Below are 23,863 nucleotides of genomic sequence, written 5' to 3'. Positions count from 1 at the left end.
TTTACGCTACTGTGAGGCCTGCTCCCTTCATAGGCTAACATGGGGGCTGCCCTCATACATTGTTGAAGTGGTAGCTGCTGATCTGAAAGGAGTAGGAAGGTCATATTAAGTATGGCCAGAATAGTAATACAAAATCCTGCTGGCTGGTGAAGTTGGATTTAATCTTACTATTTTGGAAATGCCACTTTTATAAAGTGAGCATTTCTCTGCACTTAAATCTTTCTGTGCCTTACAATCCACGTCTGGCTAGGTTTAGTTGACAGCTCCTTGTGCATTCACTCAGACACACCCCAAACACAGGGTACTCAGCCTCACTTGCATACATCTGCATTTTGAATGGGTCTTCCTGGGCTGGGAGGGTGAAGGGCCTACCCTTACACAAAGGACTGCCACACCCCCTACTGGGACCCTGGAAGACAGGATTGAACTGAAAGGGGACCTGGTGCACTTCTAGGCCCTTCTTTGAAGTCTCCCCCACTTCAAAGGCACATTTTAGTATAAAACGGGGACTCTGCCCTACCACCTCAGACACTTGCTGGAGAAGAAACCTGAACCAGAACCTGCATCCTGCCAAGAAGAACTGCCTGGCTGCTCAAAGGACTCACCTGACTGCTTTCTACAAAGGACTGCTGCTTTGCTGTTGGCCTGCTGCCTTGCTTAACTCTTGCCTTGCTGCAGAAGTACCCTCCAAGGGCTTGGATAGAGCTTGCCTCCTGTTCCCTGAAGTCTCAGGACCAAAAAGACTTCCCTCTTTCAACTGGACTCCTTGCCCTCAACGCAGCCATCCTTGCACTATGGTGCAAGGGTTGAGGCGTAGGCACACAACAGCAAATTTAGCGCCGGTGCAGGGGGAAATAAAGGGGTGTGCCGTATTCTAGTACATACGGAGCAACTCTGCATTTTGAAAATGACGGTGCACAACGCTGCCAAATTTGGCAAACTGCTGCGCGCCATCATTTTCTATCATATCTGGCTCCCAATGTTTAGAAAATGTCACGAAAATTAGCTATTGATGAAACTCACTAGTTAATGAATTTATATTAGGAACAGAGTGGTCCAGTGGATTATCAGTAATGATTACACAGCTGAATGTAGTATGGTAGACGTATTCCAAGTCATGAATAACTCTAATCAGCACTGTGTACATGGAACACCCACAGTTTTCTATTCGTCCCTACTGCCATTACCCATAACACACTTGTTTCTCAGTGCTTGTTGGTCCCCACTGCCATTACCCATAACACACTTGTTTCTCAGTGCTTGTTGGTCCCCACTGCCATTACCCATAACACACTTGTTTCTCAGTGCTTGTTGGTCTCAGTGCTTGTTGGTCCCCACTGCCATTACCCATAACACACTTGTTTCTCAGTGCTTGTTGGTCCCCACTGCATTACCCATAACACACTTGTTTCTCAGTGCGTGTTGGTCCCCACTGCCATTACCCATAACACACTTGTTTCTCGGTACTTGAAAAGTTTTAATCCTAGGTATTTACTTACCTGCTTGCAGAGGTTCCTTGGGGCATACTGTAAAGCAAATAAAGATATTGGATTAGAAAGAATTTGGTGGAAAATACAAAGCATGAACATGTTGAAGAGGTGTATCCCTAAGCAGATCTACACTGCACCTTTTACATGTTCAGTATCGTGTTAGGCGGAGGTACCCGTGTTACATTAATTTGATAACGTCCTACCCCTATTTCTGCATGCAGTTTACCGGGCTTGCTTACCAATCATCAGCCACAATTTAAGCAATAGCGATTATGCCATTGATTATCGGATTCATATTGGGATATTCAAGGATAGGGGGAACAACATGGCAGATAAAAACGTCCTCGTCCACGATTAACAATAGAGTCAAAACAGCTGTATCTCAAAGGGCCCAAACGAAGTTCATACAAATAGGCTCCAGAGAATTCACGGTATCCCCATTCGATTGACCCCCACCATATTGCATGCAAGTTAAATCAAGTTTGGGAAGAACTTATCTTCAACTTTAATGCCTCCTTCCTCTCTGAGGGATCCTCCGGTCACTGTTGACACAACTGAGAGCTGCCTTCAACACGGTAGTGGGCCATATCCCGTGGACTACTGCCACGTAATCTATTTGCCACTCCTCACCAAAATTATATGCAAGCTCCTAACAGCACAAAACCTTGCTGGCTGTCTCATACTTGACTTAAAACTCAAACATCTCATATACACTGATATAATACCAGTATCAACCAGTTAGGCAAAGAATCAAATATCTAACCATTTACCATGTAGAGGCCTTTCGTAGTGGCACACAGTACCAGAGGCCCACGGTTAGGCTGTCTGACTTGCACATCGGAGACCCGTAGTGGCGTAACAAAACGGGACGAGGCTCCCCTGAAAGATACGCTCAAGGGCCCCCCACACTCACATCAGTAGGGGCTGAGGGGGCTCCCTGAAGTATGGGTAAGCCTGCCCCGCCCCCGTACACCATGGGGCTACGGGGGACTCTGTTACGCCCCTGGAGCTTCCAGCCAAATACAAGCAGTTTGGGAAAAGATCCATTAACTTTAGCTGTCATTCTTTTGTAACGTGCACAATACAGCCACTAAATCCTCAATAAGCAAATCAGCGAGTATGTGAAGTTAGAGCCAAATTTGCAATACCTATTGCAATTTAAAAGCAATAATTTTACCACCGTAGAAAACGTTGGAAAGAAACCCTTATATGGAAACTTCACAAACGTTTACCCCTGATTGACCTTCAGATACCTCATAAGCAATGTGAAGTCGTCTTTTCACAACAACAGAACTTTCACAGTTTTAGGTGCATTTACCTGGAAGAAGGAGGAGCCTGAATTTTATTTCTCTTGGCATCCACATCCAAGCCCAGAGGAGAAGGCTGGTTTAGCAGCAGAAATCTGTGAAAAACATTAGTATGCTTTTTGGTGAGAAATATCGGAATGATTAATGAATATAGATGAACACTCATTATTTAACCAAAACACTTTAGTTGTTTTTGTACTTGCAGGAAAATGCCTCTTTTTACATGCTCATCCCTGTTTTTTGTTGACTGATGCTTCTGTGTTTTGGCTCTGGGGTGCTGCTAAACAGGCCCTAACACATGTTGAAATAAGTTGTACTCCTAATTGGCATATATAATTACCTAGAGTTCCCTTGTATATGGTACAAAGTGTACCTAGGGCATATGAGTTAAATGTAACTAGTTGACTGTAGCACCCATTGTGCTATCCACTACAGTGACAGTGCAAATATGGCTGCTGGCCAACCATTGTAGCCTGGCTGTGGCAGTTTTAGACTGCATATTCGACCTGCCAAAATAGTCCCTTTTGGCAGGCCTAATCCTAGCTTTTAAATATTAATAAGTCACTTCTATGCAGGCCTTGCTGCCCATGAAGCATGGTGCATAATATTTAAAAGTAGAAAATGTACAGATTTAATGTTAAATATGTCCATACAGTGAAAGGTAAGTGTTAAGCAGACATGTTGGCAGAGCCATTCATTGCTCCCCGTCTGGAGGGCACCATTTCCAGTGGGAGAGGAGCTGCCCACAAAACTCCTCTGAAGAGACCACAGAGAAGGGGATGCTCATTTTCCTGGCCACAGTCTGGGGGGAGACGGGGGAGCACTGGTTCACACAGAGCTAGATGGGTTCTGTAATGTTGGATTTAGATAGAGAAGTGCAGTGTTGGACTGTTTACTATATGGCAAACAGGACCTGCTGCAAAAGGGGGTAGGGCTACCCCTGGGAACGTGTTCCCTGTTGTTCAGGGAGGGGGTGCAAGAGTCTCTACCACACACAAGCTAGTGCTAGGCATAAATGTGTCAGCCCTGGGTACCTTCTCCAGAACACTACTGGATCTGTGGAAGAATGATGAGGGACTACAACTGAAGTTGAGACTTGTAAGGAAACCTGAAGTGCTGTAGCAGTTCTAACTTGTTTGCAGAACAAAGAAGTGGGCTCCAATGGTCAGTTGGCTGACCTCCTTTTAAACTATGGGTACACAACAAGCTGAATGAAGCCGTTTTCTGAAGAGCCCAGCTGGCCAGTTCTGAACTGACCTGTCCTGGACCATGCTGGTGGCTTCTGCTGGAGTGAGCCTTGAACCCCAAGGGCTGTTCTGGAGGTCCTGTGGCCCTTGGCTGCCTCAACGTGTACTACTCCTAACATCCTAAACAAACGGTGATGAGAAACTTCTTGTCTCCAAAGACATCAAGAGGACTGGGACAAACCTCTAAAGTCAATCCACGTAGGAGCCTTCAGCTGCTTCACTGGGACCATGTCCGACAGCTATCTGGCCTCATTGAGCTGTTCTCGCCACAGTCTGCTACTTTGTCATGCTGAGGATTATTGGCTTCCATTTCAGAGACAAACCCAGAAGGTAAAACTTTGGACCAGTTTGAATCTGGTTCCTGTAGCTGACCTGTCCTCCATCATCGTCAGCCTTAAATCAGACTTAGGCCTCTGTTAAGTACAGCCACATGGTTGTGGTTGGCACCTAATGATTTTTTAAAGCTATTTTTATTTAAAACCTAAAAAAATCATATTTCTGGTTACCCTTTTTGTATTTTTGGCAATTTTGGTGTCATTTTGTTCACTAAATTATTCCCTATTGTTTAGAAACTGGAGTGGGATCTTTACTGTGTTGTGTTGTAAACTTGTTAACTGTTTTACCCATTTTCTTAAGTTAAGGCTCTCTGCTTTGTGTCATAGCTACAAGGGGTTGAGCTTAGGTTTAAATTACAGAATCCATTGCTGGACTTAACTAGAATAGTGGCATTTGTACTTGTGGTGGACTACTACCTACCCCAACTAATAATGTTATTTCTCACTGTGCTAAACAAAGAATATGGCAGATTAAGTAGAAATCACTTTTGTCTGTAGGTCATGAAATCCTCTTACTGCCCTCATCATATGCAGCTATTTCTTGACAAGACTATGCACAGCACAGCAGCCATTTAAGATATGCAGGTGGGTTTGAGACAGGGGGTGGGCCCGGAAAGATATGATTCAGGCTGGATTTTCACCAAACCCACAGCCTATGTAGATGATCCCTATTTTGATTTACTGTCTGAAAATGTATCGCTTGGTGATAGTTTGAAAATCCGAACTGTATCCTAATGTTGTCCAACACTTAAATGGTAGTGAATGAAGAAAATGGATCACCCCAATGAAGACAACTGAACTACATTGCAGAACATCTCCCAGGAATGGTTATTACTTTGGTTCATTTAGTCAAGCAATTTGGACAAGAAAGAGAGGAAGTGAGCTGCTCCTTTGTTTACCTGCACAGTTGATGGATGGTAACGGAAATAGTATCAGTTTACGTGGGGGTGTGGAAGTGTGATTACTTAGTAGGGCAATATTTTGTAAAAAAGAACCGTTAATTCTGTTGAGTGCTGAACTAGAACACTTTTTAGGTGAAGGGCCTGAAAAGGCATTGTCGCTTTAGTTAAATGTGAAGTAATTCACAAGGGGAAGCAGGACATAAGAGGCATTATAATTTTGTGAAGTAATGATTTTGGAGGGCGAGGGGTAATGAAGATAGCAGTTCCCTTGGCTTACCAGTGAGTTAATAACTTTTTGGGAATGGAGACAAATGAATCAGGTGGACCTGTGGTCCAGCTGCAAAGCAATTACCTTTGAGTGCCTCACGTTTTAATTAGGATCCACTAACACTTAAAAGCAGGTCAAACCTACACTCCCACTGACATGCTTTGAACCAGCCGAGTATTTTAGGGCACTGCAGCAGAATAATATTACTTTCTTCACAAAATGCAAAAATGGAAGACGGTCGTTAAATGAAATTCAATTGAGGCCATTTGTTAAAGAGAGCACAGAGAGCTGCATCTTTTGCTTCGTAGCTAAGTTGATGGTTCTGTGTGTGCTTCTTCTTCTGCTCATTGCAATGAAGAGATTGCTCTGCAAGACACCATATACACATCTACAACACTGTCTACTAAAGAAAGAAAATAATATGTAGGATCAATAATAGAAATACAAGAATATCACAGTTGTATTTTGGCCTTGAAGTCAGTAGACTGCAGGAAGGAGCGCAATGCTCATGAGATGCTTAGCTCGGAGGAGCCGTTCCCGTGTCTTCTCCTCACTTCTACCAGCCACAATGGTAATAAATCGCATATTACTCTATGTATATTTGCATGTAGGACTTTTATCAGCCTAAAATGCATGGGTTCCTGAGACCTATGTATAAAACCCTGTCTCTTATTTCCTGATCACTGTCAAGTTTTGTCATCTCTAGTTTCCTGTAATAAAGAAATGACATAGCTGCTCAACTGTAACAAGTTATTACAGTTTAGCTCTGACATCATAATGCTTACTGAAAGAGCCAGCAGCCAGGATGAAAGATAGGACACATAGCATAATCATGGCTGCTGATAAAAAAACAGCAATAATGCGAACTGTCATTTCCTTCTTCTGGTAACAAGGAGAAAAGCAATATTTATGGCAATATGTTTATTTTTCGCACACTGTAGGTGGTTATATGAAAGACAGAACCTCTGCATGTTTCTACACATTTTGAGCAACAACTTTTATTAAATATGTCTGACATTAGGCAAATCTTAATGTTTTTTGCAACAAGTAACAAAATGCTTTTTGGTGTGTTTAATTTTGCACAGCAGCTTATACTTTTATTTTTCATGTCTGCAAGCAGCCTATTTCTTTCATAAGAAAGAGCAAATTGCCAAAGTTTTAAGTAGTTTGCAGGAAGGCTTATGGTGTGACCATATATTATAACAACTAAAGTATTCCCTGCCGTACATTATAAAAATATTGGAAATCACCTCGACGTTCCATGACCTTATAAAGGAACTTGGCCTTGAACCCTGTTCCATACTTCTCTGTGACTTGCAATATCATTAAAAAGTTGGGCAGGAGGCACATTACCCCATATGTTTTTCAGGGGTAGAAGTTAAAACAGATATATTGAACCATAACCAAATATAAGAGCTTAAATCAGTGTAGTGAGTTTCAATCCCATTAAACTGGCCTTGTGAATACTGGCCAACTATTTGTCCTCTGTAACATCGTGTAACATATTTTGTGAAGCTGTAAGCAGTGCTTTATCAAGTTAATTAGTCTACAACGTTATGCTGATGAAAACCTGCTTAATGTAAACATTTTCTAAAAAGTTGTATTGGAGTAATCCCAACTGAAAAATTAGTTTTGCATCGGCGTTTCAGATTTGTCAGGCAGGATTCACCAAGTACATTTTCGGATAAAAATGCACTGCAAGACCTCTTATTTGCTAAGGTTTTCAGAGGGACAACCCTTGTATGCCTTATAGCTCTCTTTCCCTCTGCTCATCTCTGTCCCTTTCCTGTGATTTCCCCACAAGTGGGAGATCTCCAGGAGGAAACAACACTTCTTAAATGTTATTTTTTCACAATATTCTTCACCACTGATCAGAATTTTTTAAAATCTTATGTTATCGCTCTCCTGTTAATCACCGTAACCTTTAATGCTTTTAGACAATCATCCTTTACTCCTATTCTCTTGACCTGACCATGATTATTTCGTTTATATCCAGAGGCAGTATAATTAGAAAAAACGATACCGTGTATGAATCTTTCTTTTTAAATTAGCTCTATCTTTTCTTTTTCTTTTTTTTAAATCTTTGCATCCAGTTCCTAAAAGATTAGGCATTATGATACTTTTTATGTCCCCCGACCCAGGTATCAGGTTTGATCCAAATTTGGGATTTCTTTAATGACTGATTGACCATTTGTCAACTCAGTACAATTGCTTTTGACCAAGATGGTATTTCCTATCTTGTTGTTTTGTTCACAACGTACTCTCCAGAATGCCATGACACATGAGCTCTGTACTATAGTAATAGATGTATGAATGCACCTTTATTAGTCCGGGTGTGCTAAATTATCTATTATTGGGGTACTTTCATTTACATAGGCATAACATAAATATATTTATGTTGTGTATGTGGAAATATATGGACTGTAATAAGGTTTATTTTTGCACATGCTGAATTATTAATTGTACTGAATTTTTACTTTATATGTTAACTAAACACCATATGTATCACGCTAATGCCACTTCAAATTGCCAATGGGACAGGACAGAAGAAAACATGGAAGAGAAGTAAGTGGATGAGTTACCACAATATATTGAATGAGATATCATGTTATTTTGGTTGCTTGTCCGGAGCATACAAGAATGCTGTCCACAACATGCATCAGATCACTATAGTGAAACGTGAAGAGGTTGGAAATGAGGTGACCAAGCAAAATAAACTAGGAGAACAGTGCAATTGGAACAAGAGGAGCTGGTAACTGTGAACAATGATAAAGAGAAAGATGAAGTTCTAAAGTTGTGTGATAGTAACGTTTCTCAGTAGATAAGGATATTCTTTAGAAAAAATCAGAATTGTCGATCATACAGATGGAAGAGGGGGGACTTTGTTTTTGAATCCAGATGGATGGTGTCAGAAGCTCTAATGTGTGTGAGAGAAAGGGAGCAGCAGTCAGCATGTTTGCAAGATCTGGGCTTGCAAAGCAAAAAGGAAAATAGTCAGAGATTTTCATTCCAGCTTTCCACTTGCTAAACTGCTTCCATATTCCCTCAAACCAGATGCCAAACTCTCAATTACCTCTGACACTTGTATAACTGGGCAATGCACATACCAATACTCCTATGCAGCACAAGCTTGAATTGTAAAACACCTCTGGCCACGAACCCTTACAACCATAAGCACCACAAACAAACACATACTTGATAGCAGTTATATTAACCATGCATACACTGCTCATGATACAACTCAAACAAAAGAAGCGGACTATGGTCTATGACGTAATGCTCGATATCAGGCTATGAAGTTGCCTGAGCTATGACAACATTAAGAATCCGTACTAGTGGCAATTCAGTGCTACAAAAATCTCAAGAACGTAAGTTAAGATGATCTTAGAAAAACTGAACATAGCTTAAAGCATTGTTAGTATGTTGAGCTAATTCTTAAGAACGGCATAGTTATCATTTTGGTTCAGGATACGGTACAATGAAAACAACATCAGGCTCATCCGTAGCATGAGGCAAAGATGGAGTTGGTCCAAGTAAACTCATACTACACTCTTAATGCAAAGGTATTAGTCAGAGATAAGTTGTAGTGTTGAAAATATGGCCAAAGAACATAACATGGCAGGCTACTTCGGTACATTTACCATTGCTTGATTTTCTAATTGTGGTAACAATATACAGATTCTACTACCAACGCAAATCACCCAATCAAAATTTAGCATATATTGAACAAGCGCAGAGGTATACAGAGTTTCCATAAAAGAGGAAATACTTAAATATACTTTAAGAATGTAAGTGTGCAGTTATTATGTTACTGCTGCAGCAGAGGTTAGCGTGTAGTCATTAACCAACTCCTTAAATAACATTGTCACACCATCTACTTGCACAAGAAAAAGTATTATACCAAAGTCTGGAAATCCAGGTTTGTGTTGTAAAGCTCTATAGAAAAAACATATAATGATACAAAAACACCTTGTCAAAAAAATCATGGGATAGAATAGGGAATGCAAGTATATTGTTTATTTAGGTAAATACTATTGTTTTTTAATATTCTTGTATATAATATTTTTTTAATTTAATATAGCTACATAAAACATTGTTTTTCAATGTGTTTAATACATCATAGTTGTATTATCTTTGTTAAATTAGCATTATGATATCTGTTTTTATATTTTAATGTGTACTTTGTAATTTTAAATATGATTTTTAAAAAAAGGTAATTACTAATTATTTAACCCGTCCAAAGTCCAACAATTTTCTTATTGTTCCTCATATTGCAGTGGGAATAGTAAATGTAACTGCTTCAGCGTCTAACACTTTCCATACTGTTTCTCAGATTGGAGTGTGAATAGTAAATATAATCCCTCCAAAATTGACCACTATACCTACTATTGCTCAGATTAGAGTGGGAATAGTAAATCTAATGCCTTCAAAGCACAACACTTTCCCTGATTTTGCTTTTTTTGGAATGAGAATAGTAAATATAACCCCTCCAAAGTCCAGCACTTTCCCACCTATTGTTTAGTTAGGATTGTAATTACTTATTTTATTTCATTTATTTTAAGATTTTTATATTATTGGTAAAAAATGTATTTTTAGTTATATTTTGATTTTGTTATACTTATATTTTTTTTATTACACTTGATGTATGCTCCTGAGGCTGCTTACTTTAAGGAAGGGGATCCACACAGCTCGCCTCCCTAAGGAATTAATGGACTCCATTTCCCGAGGCCAGCTCAGTAACTAGGTCACAGGGAGACCACCTCCGGGACAAGCGGTTTCCCTCCTGCAGCGGCACAGGTAGAAAAACCTATGTTTGCTCCTGCATGGCAAGAGCATTTTTTTAATTTCCTGCCAAGCGGGAGCAAACACCAAGTCTACTTCCAATGAGAGGGAGCTCCTGCCTGATAGCAGCAGACTTTTGATCTCTTTGCGGGCAGAGAAACAGATCAAAATATTGCTCCTGCTCGCAGGGAGCAGCATTAGTAGCTGGGCCTGTGGGCTGGAGCAATGCTGGCTCCTGCTGCATGAAGGGAGCCAGCGGGGCCCATGGGCGCTTGGGGCTCCTGCTGTGATCCCCATCAAGAGTGCGGTGGGTGCCCTGGGTTGGCAACAGGTTACCTTTTACAAATGCCGGCCCTGGAGATGGGTCCTCAGAGTCGATAATGGCTTGGGGAGGGGGGCCACACAGCCCCTTCCGCTTTTAACATAGGCCATGGGGTCCTCAGTGTCTAAAGAGGATCGGGGAGCGGGCCACATCGCCCTCTCCACTCAACTTTGTGAAAAGGTCCTGGGGAATGGGGTCTCAAGTGGCTAACAAGGCTTTGGGAGGTGGGGCCACAAGACCCCTCTCTCTTTAATAAAAATAAAATGACTTGGGAGATGAGGACCCAGGGATTAATATGTCTTGGGAAGGGAGAGCCATGCGGTCTCCCTCCCCTTAAGAAAAACAAAGGCCCTAGGATTGGGGTCCCCAGGGCCTAATAAGACTCAGGGAGGGAGGCCATGCGTTTCTTCTCCAATTTGGCCCTGGGGGATAGGGTCCCAGGGCCTATCAAGACTCAGGGAGGGTGACCATGTGGCCTTGCTCCCTTCAATAGAAATAAATGGCCTTCAGGATGGGGTCCCCAGGCCCCAAAAAGTCTTGGGAAGAGGGGCCACACAGCCCTCCTCCTTAGTTAAATAAAAAGGCCCTAGGGTCCCCCGGACCTATTAAGGCTCAGGAAAGGGAGGACACATGGCCTCCCTCCCTTTAAAAAAAAATAAAGCCCTGTGCGATGACATACGCATGAACTAATGAAGCTTGGGGAGGGGGCATGCAGTCCGGACCACTGTGCACAACCGAAGGCCCTGCACAATGTGGAGTTGGCTTTATGGCGATTAAAGTACTGTAATAGTTAGGTGTGATAAAAAGATCAGTTCATCTAAAAAAAACTGTAGAAATTCACTGGAAAAAAAAACAAAGGCTAAAGTAACATTATAGTTAGGCAAATTTTTCAGCGATAAAATGAACGTTTTGAACTAAAACAAATACAGAAATTCACTATAGTTAGCAGAGCTAACTATAACTCGTGCCCCCACCATGAACTGCTTATGACCCCACATATTACATCACTCATGACATGTTCTATGACATCATTTATGATATCACTGATGACATCTCAAATTATATTATTGATTACATCACTGATGACATCACTGATTACATCATCCAAGCTTCTTTCCTACACGTTGCTCTATCAACAGCTATAGTATTAGACCTGTCAAAGTAAGTACAAAATATATCAGAAGAATATGGGGTATCATAAAAGCCATCACAGACACAACTCCCTTAGGTGTAGAAATTGTGGGGTATATGCCACACTGACACTTTACCATACACTCCACGGGTAGCATAGTTCACATTAACACTCTACAGTTCGGCTTCAGAGCTAACCACAGCACCGAGACCGCCCTCATCGCAGCCACGGACGACATCAGATCCCTGACCGACAAAGGAGAAACCGTGGCCCTCATACTCCTGGACCTCTCTGCAGCATTCGACACGGTCTGCCACCGCACCCTGATACGTCGCCTAAGCAACGCCGGCATCAGAGGCAAGGCCCTGGAATGGATCACCTCCTTCCTCTCCGGAAGAACTCAGAGAGTCCGCCTCCCCCCCTTCAGATCCACGGCTACGGAGATCATCTGCGGCGTCCCCCAGGGATCCTCCCTCAGCCCCACCCCCTTCAACATCTACATGACCCCCCTGGCGAACATCGCACGCAAACACGGACTCAACCTCATATCCTACGCAGACGACACCCAGCTCATCCTATCCCTCACCAACGACCCCACCTCAGCAAGAACCAGACTACACGAAGGCATGAAGGAAGTAGCGAACTGGATGACAGACAGCCGGCTTAAACTGAATACAGAGAAAACGGAGGTCCTCATCCTCGGCCCTACACCTACCGCCTGGGACGACTCCTGGTGGCCTCCCGCCCTAGGCAGCATTCCCCAACCCACCGACCACGCACGCAACCTCGGTTTCATCCTGGACTCTTCCCTCTCCATGACCAGACAGGTCAACTCGGTGACCTCAGCATGCTTCAACACCCTCCGCATGCTCCGCAAGATCTTCCGGTGGATCCCCACCGACACCAGGAAGACCGTCACCCACGCCCTCGTCACCAGTCGCTTGGACTATGGGAACGCTCTGTACGCCGGCATCACCATCAAGCTGCAGAGGAAACTTCAACGAATCCAGAACGCTGCTGCACGACTTATCCTGAACATACCCCGCCACAACCACATCTCCGGACACCTGAGGAAACTCCACTGGCTCCCAGTCAACAAGAGGATAACCTTCAGACTCCTCACCCACGCACACAAAGCCCTGCACAACCGCGGACCAGAACTCATCAACCACCGCATCTCCTTCTACACTCCTCCTCGCACCCTACGCTCGACCGGACAAGCCCTGGCAGCCGTACCACGCATTCGCAAAGCCACTGCCGGAGGCAGGTCATTCTCTTACCTAGCAGCGAAGACCTGGAACTCCCTTCCCAGCCACCTTCGCGCCATACAAGACCACCTTCACTTCAGACGGCAGCTCAAGACCTGGCTCTTCGAGCATTGACCCCCCCCCCACAGCGCCTTGAGACCCTTACGGGTGAGTAGCGCGCTTTATAAATGCGACTGATTGATTGATTGACAGATATATGGAAAATCCTCATTGCATACGGTGTTCAATCTGTACAGAACTGTTCAGAGAAAAGCAAGTTCCTAACAATACTGAATGTCTGTTCCAAAAGGAATGTCCGGAAAAATGGACAGCTTTTATCTGTATCAAACATCTGCCAGTCACCAAACCAACATTGAGAAATGAAGTTGATATGAGTAGAGAAGTGGGTACTCTAAATAATATTCCCTGTATGGGGAGAGTTGACCCTGCACAAGACTGTTTGCAGTCACTATCTTTACTATCTTCCAAAGCAAAACGAGCACATGTACATAGCTTAATGCTTGGTGGACCCAGTCTTCTGTGCTAAGAAGAAATAGTCATGCTGAGATGATTCTGTCTAATGACTCAATGCTGCTTAAAATACTTAGGGCCTCATTTACGAGGGCCTAGGGGCACACTGCACCACTGAGCATCAATTTTATTGATGCTGCGGTGGCGCAGTGTGTCAGCCAATATTTACATGACCACGCAAAGCCACCTTGTCTGGCTTTTCATGGCCTTGTCAATATGGACCCCTTTCACGTATAACACTTCATGAAAGGGGCATTTCATGGGTATTGCTTGGGGTGTACCCACGCAACACCCATGGAACATGATTAAATCTGATGCATTTCCAGATTTACAAGTCTGGAAATGGGTCAGGTTCCCACACTACCTTAGGGGTGGTGTAAGAATGATGCAACAGGAAGAATATGTTTATTTCTACCCATTTTTTTCTATTTGTGCAGGGAGAGCTCCTGCTGAGATTTGATTGGCGGACAGCATTTCAAACAAGAAGTGTTGACAGCCATTTTGGGACTCAGCTTCAGCCAAGTCCCAAAACAATATAAAAAAAAAGAGAGGGCAGGGTATACATGCCCTAACCCCCTAGACTTGGTTCAGGGGTCCCCCTGGGAACCTTGCAAGACTAAAAAGCATGTTTTTAATCACAAAGAAATCTGCAGCTGGAGCCGAAGAGTTCTCAGTGATTTAAAAAACAAGCACAGTCATCAGTGTTGTAGAAGCCCAGGAGACCAATGCGCCCAGGTACCACCACCTTCCCAGGGCAACATATCAAATATATCAACATATCAAAATAAATAACAGGAGGGTCCTATGAATCCTCTCCCCCAGGCCCCGGAGACCACCACCTCCCTGGGGCTACAAAATGACACACACAGAAATGAAGACCCCTGGCGACCACCACCTCCCGGGCCCAAATAGAAAAGGAGGGGGCGTGCAGCCCCCTCCTGGAGTCATACATGGCCCTGGGGATCACCCCCACCCCCACAGGGCCAGCTCCTGCTTCCTCCGGAGGTGCTCACACTTCGGAGATAGCTGTTTGCTTTTGGTTGGTGGGAGCTGTGACAGCACCCACCAAACAAAAGCAAATAATCTGCTTCGAGCAAGTGGGAGCTGTAAAAATACTAAAGATTGCGGCAAGTTGAGTTTTCATCTCTTTTTGAATGTGATGTAAGTATTGCTTCCACATATAGGGAGCTGTATTTCCAGCAGCTCCCTGCATACAGCAGCAATGCTGGCTCCCACAGCAGGTGGGGAGCTGGCTGAGACCCCTGAGTCACTGAGGCTCTCCCAGCGGTTCCTGCACATTAGGAAGGCAGCACACATGGTCTTCTCTGCATTTCCCCAATGAAAAGATATGTATATTCCTTGATGGAGGTGTCTGCATCCTTGCTTTTTGTAGAGCAATATCTCATGAAGTGACTGTGACGAGTGGGTTCTTTTTTGTAATCAGCTGCTGAGACCAGAGATTGTGTTCTCAGTTTTGAAAACTACAAATATGTTAAAATGGCTTAACAGCCTCACCCTTTTGGACCCACCCCATATAGATTAGTTGTATGCAACATCTTCCCGCCATTTTCCCGGGATGATGGAGAGCTTACTAAAAGGACCCCCAAGCGTGTTTCCCCCTGATTTTGAAGACCTGTTCTTAATGAACAGAAATATGATCAAATCCCCACCAAACAAAAAGCACTTAATGAATGGCGTGGAGTTGGGTGGTTACAAAGGGTAGGCTGCAGGACCTGCAGTGTCAAATCCAGCCACACACAGCTAAAGACCGTTGGGTAGTTTTAGCGGGTTTACTGCAGGGCCCTGTGGCCAACTGTCACTGTGCACAGCCAAAGTCAGTGCATGGCAGAGGTTGGATTAACATAAAGTAATTCAAACTATTTAACGTTAAAAAAACATAGAACTTCACTGAAAAAACAAAGGTTTACAGGGATGTTACAGTTAGGAAATAGATTTAAGAAAAACAGAGAAATTCCCTTAAAAACAAAGGTTACAGGGACTTTATAATTAGGCTCACATTTCAAATGTGCAAAACCATAGTAATTCAGCAGTTATATTTAGAGTTATTTCCTACAGTAACTATAATTTGCACATTCACCATGCACTATTAATTACCCGATATATTACATCAGTCATGACATCATTGATAATATCACTGTAACATTTGCAGTAAAATTGTTGATGTGAAAACTGTGCATGGCGAGGGCATGGGTTATAGTTACCTTAGGACATGAGTATTAGGACACGCTATTTCAAAGCAGCTACCTGCTTGTGAGATCAATGTGGGCTCCCAGAGGAGTTCAGAGCAGTCTAAGTCCCTGGGGCCTTCAGGCTCACCCCACGGTCCTGTCACATTCTCTTTCTCCTCCATCCCATAATGGGAAGGAAGAGAGAGAGAAAGATTGCTATTCCAATAGTTTCTCCAGACAACGACTTCAAAGTGTCACACCAGCAAGATGTTTGGTCCGAATGTTATAGTTATGTTTTGTTGCACCGCATGACAGAGTCACCTGTGCCCTGATTGTAAAGTGCTTGTACTTTCACTCTGTAGGCTGAAGGTTGAAATGTATCTACTGTAATGGCAGTGTGTCTGTTTAGTAGTTTTTTTCAATATTAAGCATTCCTAGTGATGGAACATTTACGTCTTTTTCACATAAAAGTCTTTGGTTTGAATGCCATAAAAAAAAACATTAAAGGGACGTTATAGTTAGGAAATAGAATTTTTTTTAAAAAACGTGCATATTAACTTTATAAACCGAAGGGTACAAGGACATTATAGTAAGGTTCTGAATTTACTCGGACAAAACCAGAGAAATTCAGCAGTTATATTTAGAGTTATTTTAAGTATGTATACCTGGTGGCCTAAGGTAACTATCCCTCACGCTCTCGCCATGCACTGCTAATTACCGCACTCATGACAACTTTTATAACATCAATAAACATATCAATGAATCATTAGATATCAAACTATTGAAGAACCAACTGTGCATGGTTTTGTCCTACAACCCATAAGTGACTAAGGACTGACCTGTTCTCCGAACTTCCGACGGGAAGGTTGCCACCATACTGGCTACCTCCCTGACAAACCCATTACAGCCCATCAGCCCAGCGAGAAAGTGGCGACAGCATTGTCCCCAACTCATAATCAAGCTGGCGACAATTCTGCCGCCGCACGGTGCACAGGCACCCTCTCAATCCTCACTGTCTGCACAACAGACAGTGAGCATTGTGAGGGTGCTGGGCAGGGAGACCCATGCACTGCCCATGCTAAGTGCATGGCAGTGCAGCCCCCCGTGGCCTCCTGCACCTGTTCTTTGCCAGCCTTCCACTACCATCAAAAGGCTGGCAGAGAACCAGGTCATAATCAGCGGGGCGGCGCTGGCTGATTCCAACCTTCGCCACTGTCAGCCTGTCTGGATCATCGATCCCAGCAGAAACGGCAGTACCCTGGTAGTCGGACCGGCACAGCGAGGCTGGCATTCTCAAGACCTCCAGCCTCGTAATGAGGCCCTAAGTAAGTGAGGTTTCCCAACACCTTCTGTAGGAGGCTGGCCTGGCTTATAGTGGGTACCTTGTGGTACTTACACCTTGTGCCAAGTCCAGTTATCCCTTATTAGTAGAATAGAGGTGTTTCTAGCAGCTTAGGCTGATAGAGGTAGCTATAGCTGAGCAGCAAAGCTCCTACTATACCACTTATATCACATAGCACTATATCATAAGAAAGCACAATACTCAGAGTTACCAATAATAAAGGTACTTTATTTTAGTGACAATATGCCAAACGTATCTCAGAGGATACCCTCACTTAGGAGGTAAGTAATATACACAAATTATATGTACACAAGCCAAAATCAGGTAAGTAACAGTAAGAAAAGTAGTCCAACCAATGTAGAATCACAATAGGATGCAATAGGTAGAAATAGGCCTAGGGGCAGCACAAACCATATACTCCAAAAGTGGAATGCGAACCACGAATGGACCCCAGGCCTATGGTAGGTTGTAGAGGGTCGCTGGGACTGTGGGAAAACAGTAAGGGTGTCCAAGATACCCCACCCCAAGACCCTGAAAAGTAGGAGTAAAGTTACCCTGCTACCCCAGGAAGACAGTATAGTCGAGATAGGGGATTCTGCAAGGACAACAACTGCCAACAAAACACTGAAGACGGATTCCTGGATCTGAGGACCTGTAAAGGAAGGGGACCAAGTCCAAGAGTCACACAAGTGTCCAGGGGGGGGCACGAGCCCACTAAACCCCAGATGAAGATGCAAAAGGGTTGCCTCTGGGTGGAAGAAGCCAAAGATTCTGCAACAACGGAAGGTGCCAGGAACTTCTCCTTTGGTCAGAAGATTTCCCACGGTGTGCTGGAGGATGCAGAGTAGTTTCCACGCAGAAATACCGCAAACAAGCCTTGCTAGCTGCAAGAGTCACGGTTGAGGATTTTGGGTGCTGCTAGGGCCCAGGAAGGACCAGGAGGTCGCCCCTTGGAGGAGGAGACAGAGGGGGGCACTCAGCAAGTCAGAGAGCCCCCACAAAAGCAGGCAGCACCCGCAGAAGTACCGGAACAGACACTTAGAAAATCTGAGGACAGCGGTCAACTCACAGTCACAAAGGAGGGTCCCACGAAGTCGGAGTCCAACTCAGTGAGTTGGGCAATGCAGGACGGAGTGCTGGGGACCCAGGCTAGACTGTGCACAGGAAGTCTTGGAAAAGTGCACAGAAGCCCGAGCAGCTGCAGATCACGGGATTGCTGTCTGGCTTGGGGAGGCAAGGACTTAGCACCACCAAATTTGGACAGAAGGGCCACTGGATGGTGGGAGACACTTGGACCCAGCTCCTATGTTCCAGGGACCATGCTCGTCAGGATGAGAGGGGACCCAGAGGACCGGTGATGCAGAAGTTCGGTGCCTGCGTTAGCAGGGGAAAGATTCCTTTGACCCACGGGAGATTTGTTCTTGGCTTCCAGTGCAGGGTGAAGGCAGACAGACCTCAGAGCATGCACCACCAGGAAACAGTCGAGAAAGCCGGCAGGATGAGGCGCTACAATGTTGCTGGTAGTCATCTTGCTACTTTGTTGCGGTTTTGAAGGCGTCCTTGAGCAGTCAGCAGTTGATCCTTGGCAGAAGTTGAAGAGGGAAGTGCAGAGGAACTCTGGTAAGCTCTTGCATTCGTTATCTGAGGAATAGCCTAGAGTAGAGACCCTAAATAGCCCAAAAAGGAGGATTGGCTACTGAGAAAGGTAAGCACCTATCAGGAGGGGTCTCTAACGTCACCTGCTAGCACTGGCCACTCAGAGCTGTCCATTGTGCCCCAACACCTCTGTATCCAAGATGGCAGAGGTCTGGCACACACTGGAGGAGCTCTGGGCACCTCCCTTGGGAGGTGCTGGTCAGGGGAGTGGTCACTCCCCTTTCCTTTGTCCAGTTTTGCGCCAAACAGGGCTGGGGGATCCCTGAACCGGTGTAGACTGGCTTATGCAGAGAGGGCACCATCTGTGCCCATCAAAGTAGTTCCAGAGGCTGGGGGAGGCTACTCCTCCCCAGCCCTTCACACCTATTTCCAAAGGGAGAGGGTGTAACACCCTCTCTCAGAGGAAATTCTTTGTTCTGCCTTCCTGGGACCAGGCTGCCCAGGCCCCAGGGGGGCAGAAACCTGTCTGAGGGGTTGGCAGCAGCAGCAGCTGCAGTGGAGACCCCGGAAAGCAAGTTTGGCAGTACCCGGGTTCTGTGCTAGAGACCTGGGGATGCATGGAATTGCCCCCCCAATACCAGAATGGTATTGGGGTGACAATTCCATGATCCTAGACATGTTACATGGCCATGTGCGGAGTTACCATGGTGACGCTACATATAGGTATTGACCTATATGTAGTGCACATGTGTAATGGTGTCTCCCAAATATTTTGACGCTAGTGCAGCAAAGTGCAAGGAGGCCCATAGGTTACTTTGGGAGTGTAATTTTAATGCATGCTCTCAGCAGGCATTAAAAATGATGCCAAAAAAGGCGCATTGAAATCTTTTTAATTTTTGTGGACATCTTAGTGCCGGAATGCCCCCATCGCATACATTATGCCTGCCACAGGCATAATGTGGCACAAGAGTTTACAAATTGGCACAATGCTTGCATTGCGCCACTTGTTAAGTATGGCATGTGGGAAATGCCACCTAACGCTACATTTGCATTAAATAAATGACGCAAATGTGGCATAAGGTGGTATTAATTAGGAGCATCATAAATATGTTTTTTTTGCGAAATACAAATGCTGAAATTAATCTATCTTGTCCACTCTTGAGCTGTTGAGTAACATTGAATTAGTGACTGATTTCCTAATGCAAATCCATAGCATTTTGCTCTTAGGTACATAAATATAATGTCCCTTGTTCATGAACTATGTTTCAGATCCCGCCCGAAGCCATTCCATCTCTGTTCTTGCAAGGAAGACAGTAGCCACCACATAAAGCAGTGACAGAGTTTGTTAACCATTGTTTGACGAATCATCAGCACTGACTGAAATCCAAGTATCTCATCTTATTTCTAACACAGATAACGCAAGGTAGCAGTCCCTCCATTGATGATATTATTTGAATTAGTATGTTTGCCTGACAACCGAGTCACACCTCAGCTGTAGTATAGTGAGTAAGAAGCAAATTTGCATTAGAAGGTCTTTTTTAAGTTTGTTGATACTAAAAATTACCAAATATTATTCTAAATGTATGCCAGCATAGAATGTGCTTTTGAAGTCAAGGAAACCTAAAAACAGGGTCCTCTTCCACCAGTTCAAATATTGTAAGGTGCCTGTATATAAATGAAACATTGATTATTAGTGTTGGGCAATAATCACTGCCAATTTAGCTTACAATTATGTAGCTAAAGAGAGAAGGGCTTTTGGAGTACGTTACCCACCTGTGTGGCACCAGGTCAACCGTAGACAATATTATTGGTGACAATATTGTAACAGGTCATGTTGAGACTTCTAACTGTGCCGATAGTGGCACTGTGACTGAAAATGTCCAAAATGTAGCTGTGGTCTCAATCACTATGTTCCAGGGCAGGAGCCCCCCTCTTGCTGTGTTTTGTGCCGCCAGGGGTCAAAGGATACGCTGCATCACTTTTGATAGAGGTAGGACTGGCCAAGGGAACATGCCCATGGCTCCTACCTTCAGTCCTATAGTCAGGCAGCACAGTTTGCAAGCAGGATCTAGAAGTTACACACCTCTTGTCATATTATGATAATGCCTGGGCGGAGTTCGCGGAGCTTTGCTACGTGGAACTACGCGAAGTGCAGAAAAAAGTCTGCCACGCTATGTGGAGTTGCGCTATTTGCATGGAATTTCAGCACCAGGAGTTTCTCCCACGGTGTAAAATCATTGCAAACGGCATCATGCAACGCGTCAGAGGGCACTAACTTCTTTCTTCCAGATTTTCTACTCGAGCAGCAGCTTCCTCAATTCAAATGGCAGCTTTCACAATGCTGGTGGGTGTGACCTTCCGCGTTCAGAAATCTCGCTCGCCAACATAGAGATTTCTCTTGCTCGTCAACTTAACATTGGCGAGCCGCGCAAGAGTAAAAACTCTGATCCACGTCACTTTGTGGAGGTTTTTGGAACTACATGCTCCGGGGGGAGTGGGAAAAACTCTGCGATCCTCCGGCGGAGCGGAATTCTTCACCCACCCATAATCATGATGCTGCTTAGACATAGAGGAACAACACTGGGGACAGGGAATGGGTTTCAATTTGAACTTGCCTGGAAACCACCATTAGCGCTCTTGAGAGCTGCTATAAGCAATCCCTCGTTCGTTCCCTGGACTGCAGCTCACCCCACATCACAAAGTGATGGAACAATCACACCTTGTCCCTGTGCAATAGCAGAGCCGGCAGCAAGGGCTCCTGGCTGCACGAACCAGCATGTGAATTTGTGCAGCGTTCTTACCGGCTGTTCAGCTCCCACCACAGGAGTTTCCCCAGCTAGTTGCACTGCACAGCAAAGAACAGAACAGAAAAGAGCCACCCCCCAGAGAGGAAACAAACTTTTCATAGCTCTGTGTGTTGTAAATAAATTATAGTTCTATTACCAAATGTAATGGTTCTCATTTAGGTAACTTTCAAGACAGAAGCCTGACCAGCAGGTCATATCAGAGATCAGGACGGGGCAGTCCAGCCCAGCATAATACAACAATGTAGACAGTATAGATTCAGTAATTCATCAAAAAGAACCTATTTTTTAAATGGGAGGCATACTAGCCCTGCATTCTCCTATGAAGAAGTGGACATGATGGATGAGTTTTAATATATGTTTCTTCAGATACGTAAAGATGACCGAGAGGAGCATTACGGGAAGTTTCTGGAGGTAAATATTTGCTGCTGTCTGTCTGTAGGTATGTTGGAATTATTTTTCCATGCTAGTGCTTCAAGGTGACTAACCGGGACGGAAGAGGGGAGAGAAGAGAAAAGAAAATGCCAACAGTGAAGTATTCAAAACACACGTGTGACAATCATTTAAGAAAGTCACACGATCACCTGCAGGATTTCAGAAAAAAAGCATATACTGGTGGAAGCACTTTCTGTATACAGAAATCTAAACTCTAGAATATCCTCCTGCCATTCATTATAATAATCAACAACCATCTGGATAATCTAAAACCTGTTTGTCCATAATGCACGATCCATCAGCAACAGGTTACAAGATGTAATGGAACATCTCAGAAACCTATGATTCTATATTTCAGTCACATTTACCCTCATTCATAAGCACTACTGCAAGCACCCTGCGGTAAGACTGGAGCACACATCTGAACTCTACTCGCAGCATCAGCCTTACTGCACATAGGGTATGCTCTTCAAACCGGGCATCATAAATTAAGTAGTAACTTTATCATCCAGAAAGCACTAGTACTGTGGAAATGCTACACTACATAAACATACTTGTACCACACACTGGGAAAACCAGACCCATTGATAAAATGGAAACCTGCTATGACCTTCAATGTTCGCCATTTAATGATATGGTTTGCAAATGAATGTTCAGTTCTACGGAAAATAGTGGGGAAAGGGAGCTCAATGTCCATGAGTGTCTCACATGAGGAGACAATAAAAGTGGGTGCAATCCTGAGCAGGGAAACAGCAAATGGTTCTACAAGCTGCAGAAATATGGCTTTGCCTCTTCCAGTCCTTAACTAATATGCTTGCTTCATTCTGACTCAAATTAAGACGGAAGCGCACAAAACGAAAAACCTTGTTATCCATTTGAAAAGAAGTAGCATGCTTGTCCTTTGATTTCCATTGTAAATTACTGTGTGTATCACCCATACTGCCCAAGGCCCAAAAACGGGTTATAGATTTCACTTCAGCCTCTAATCCCTTATCAGTCAACACTGAGTGCTTAGAAGGAGGCTTAATGCACACGTAGTAAATGCTTTAAAAAAAACTTGGTAGGATTCTCAGAAAGGTGGGTACTTCAATGAGGAGGGCAGACAACACCACTATATATGGGCTAGTAAATATTTTTTTGTCATGATACAAGGAAACTTGAAATCTAAATGTAGCTTTATCTATTTACCAGCTTATGCTGGTGATAAACTATGGGCCTGATTTACGAAAAGTTAGCACCGCCTTTACGTCATTTTTTGATGCAAAAGCAGCGCAAACTTTGTGCCGCTCTTGTGGCGTAAAGGCGGTGCTATCTTTTCATAAATCAGGTGCTATGTGTTAAAATTCTGGGCATGGCTATCAACATAGTAGGATTTACTGTAGAATGCAAGCCCTCAACATCATAATCACCCCAGCGCCCAGCCTCCCCATTAGGTTAACTTGTTTACTTTTAATTATTTCTCTCTTCCCTTTTTTGTCAAGATTGAGTGTCCTCACAATCAGGTTAATTAAGTAGGCTTGTGATATAAAAAAATGGACTGAACCCAAGATTCATAAAATCTTTCCCTCGGGGAGACAGCGCCCTGGCTCACGGTCTAGTCACCAAAATGTGCTGTAGTGATAATGTAAAATCACTTGGCACAAGCAGTACTGAGCTCCAGCCTCAGTTCTGGTGAAGATCCTTAATATTGATGGCAAGCATCGATAGTACCTAATATAAAAGTTTAAATGTTGTGGGTACATTTTATCAAAGTTTAGAATATAGTGGCTAAGTATATAATTGTTATTTTTCTAACAATAATATTGAAGTTTAAAATACCTATTTATTTAGTATTGGTTTAGGTGTTTTTATGTTGATATTGTTACATGCATTTATTCTTTTTTTAAATTATATTAAAACATTTCCATTTATTGTTTTTAAGTATGTTTTGTTCA

At 43.8% G+C, this 23,863-nt stretch overlaps 1 long non-coding RNA gene across 1 annotated transcript in view; it reads right to left on the bottom strand.

The window, feature by feature from the left end:
* Nucleotides 1-23,863, bottom strand: part of LOC138258695 (uncharacterized) — an 85,932-nt gene that overhangs the window by 17,600 nt on the left and 44,469 nt on the right. The window contains exons 2-3 of the long non-coding RNA XR_011198506.1: nt 2,809-2,892; nt 1,500-1,526 (exon numbers count right to left, since the gene is read on the bottom strand). This is a non-coding gene — a long non-coding RNA (uncharacterized lncRNA). The remainder of the gene's footprint in view (nt 1-1,499; nt 1,527-2,808; nt 2,893-23,863) is intronic.

This window comes from Pleurodeles waltl, chromosome 9, assembly GCF_031143425.1.
Source record: "Pleurodeles waltl isolate 20211129_DDA chromosome 9, aPleWal1.hap1.20221129, whole genome shotgun sequence".
NCBI lineage: Eukaryota > Metazoa > Chordata > Amphibia > Caudata > Salamandridae > Pleurodeles > Pleurodeles waltl.
This window is presented reverse-complemented; position numbering and strand designations above follow the sequence as displayed.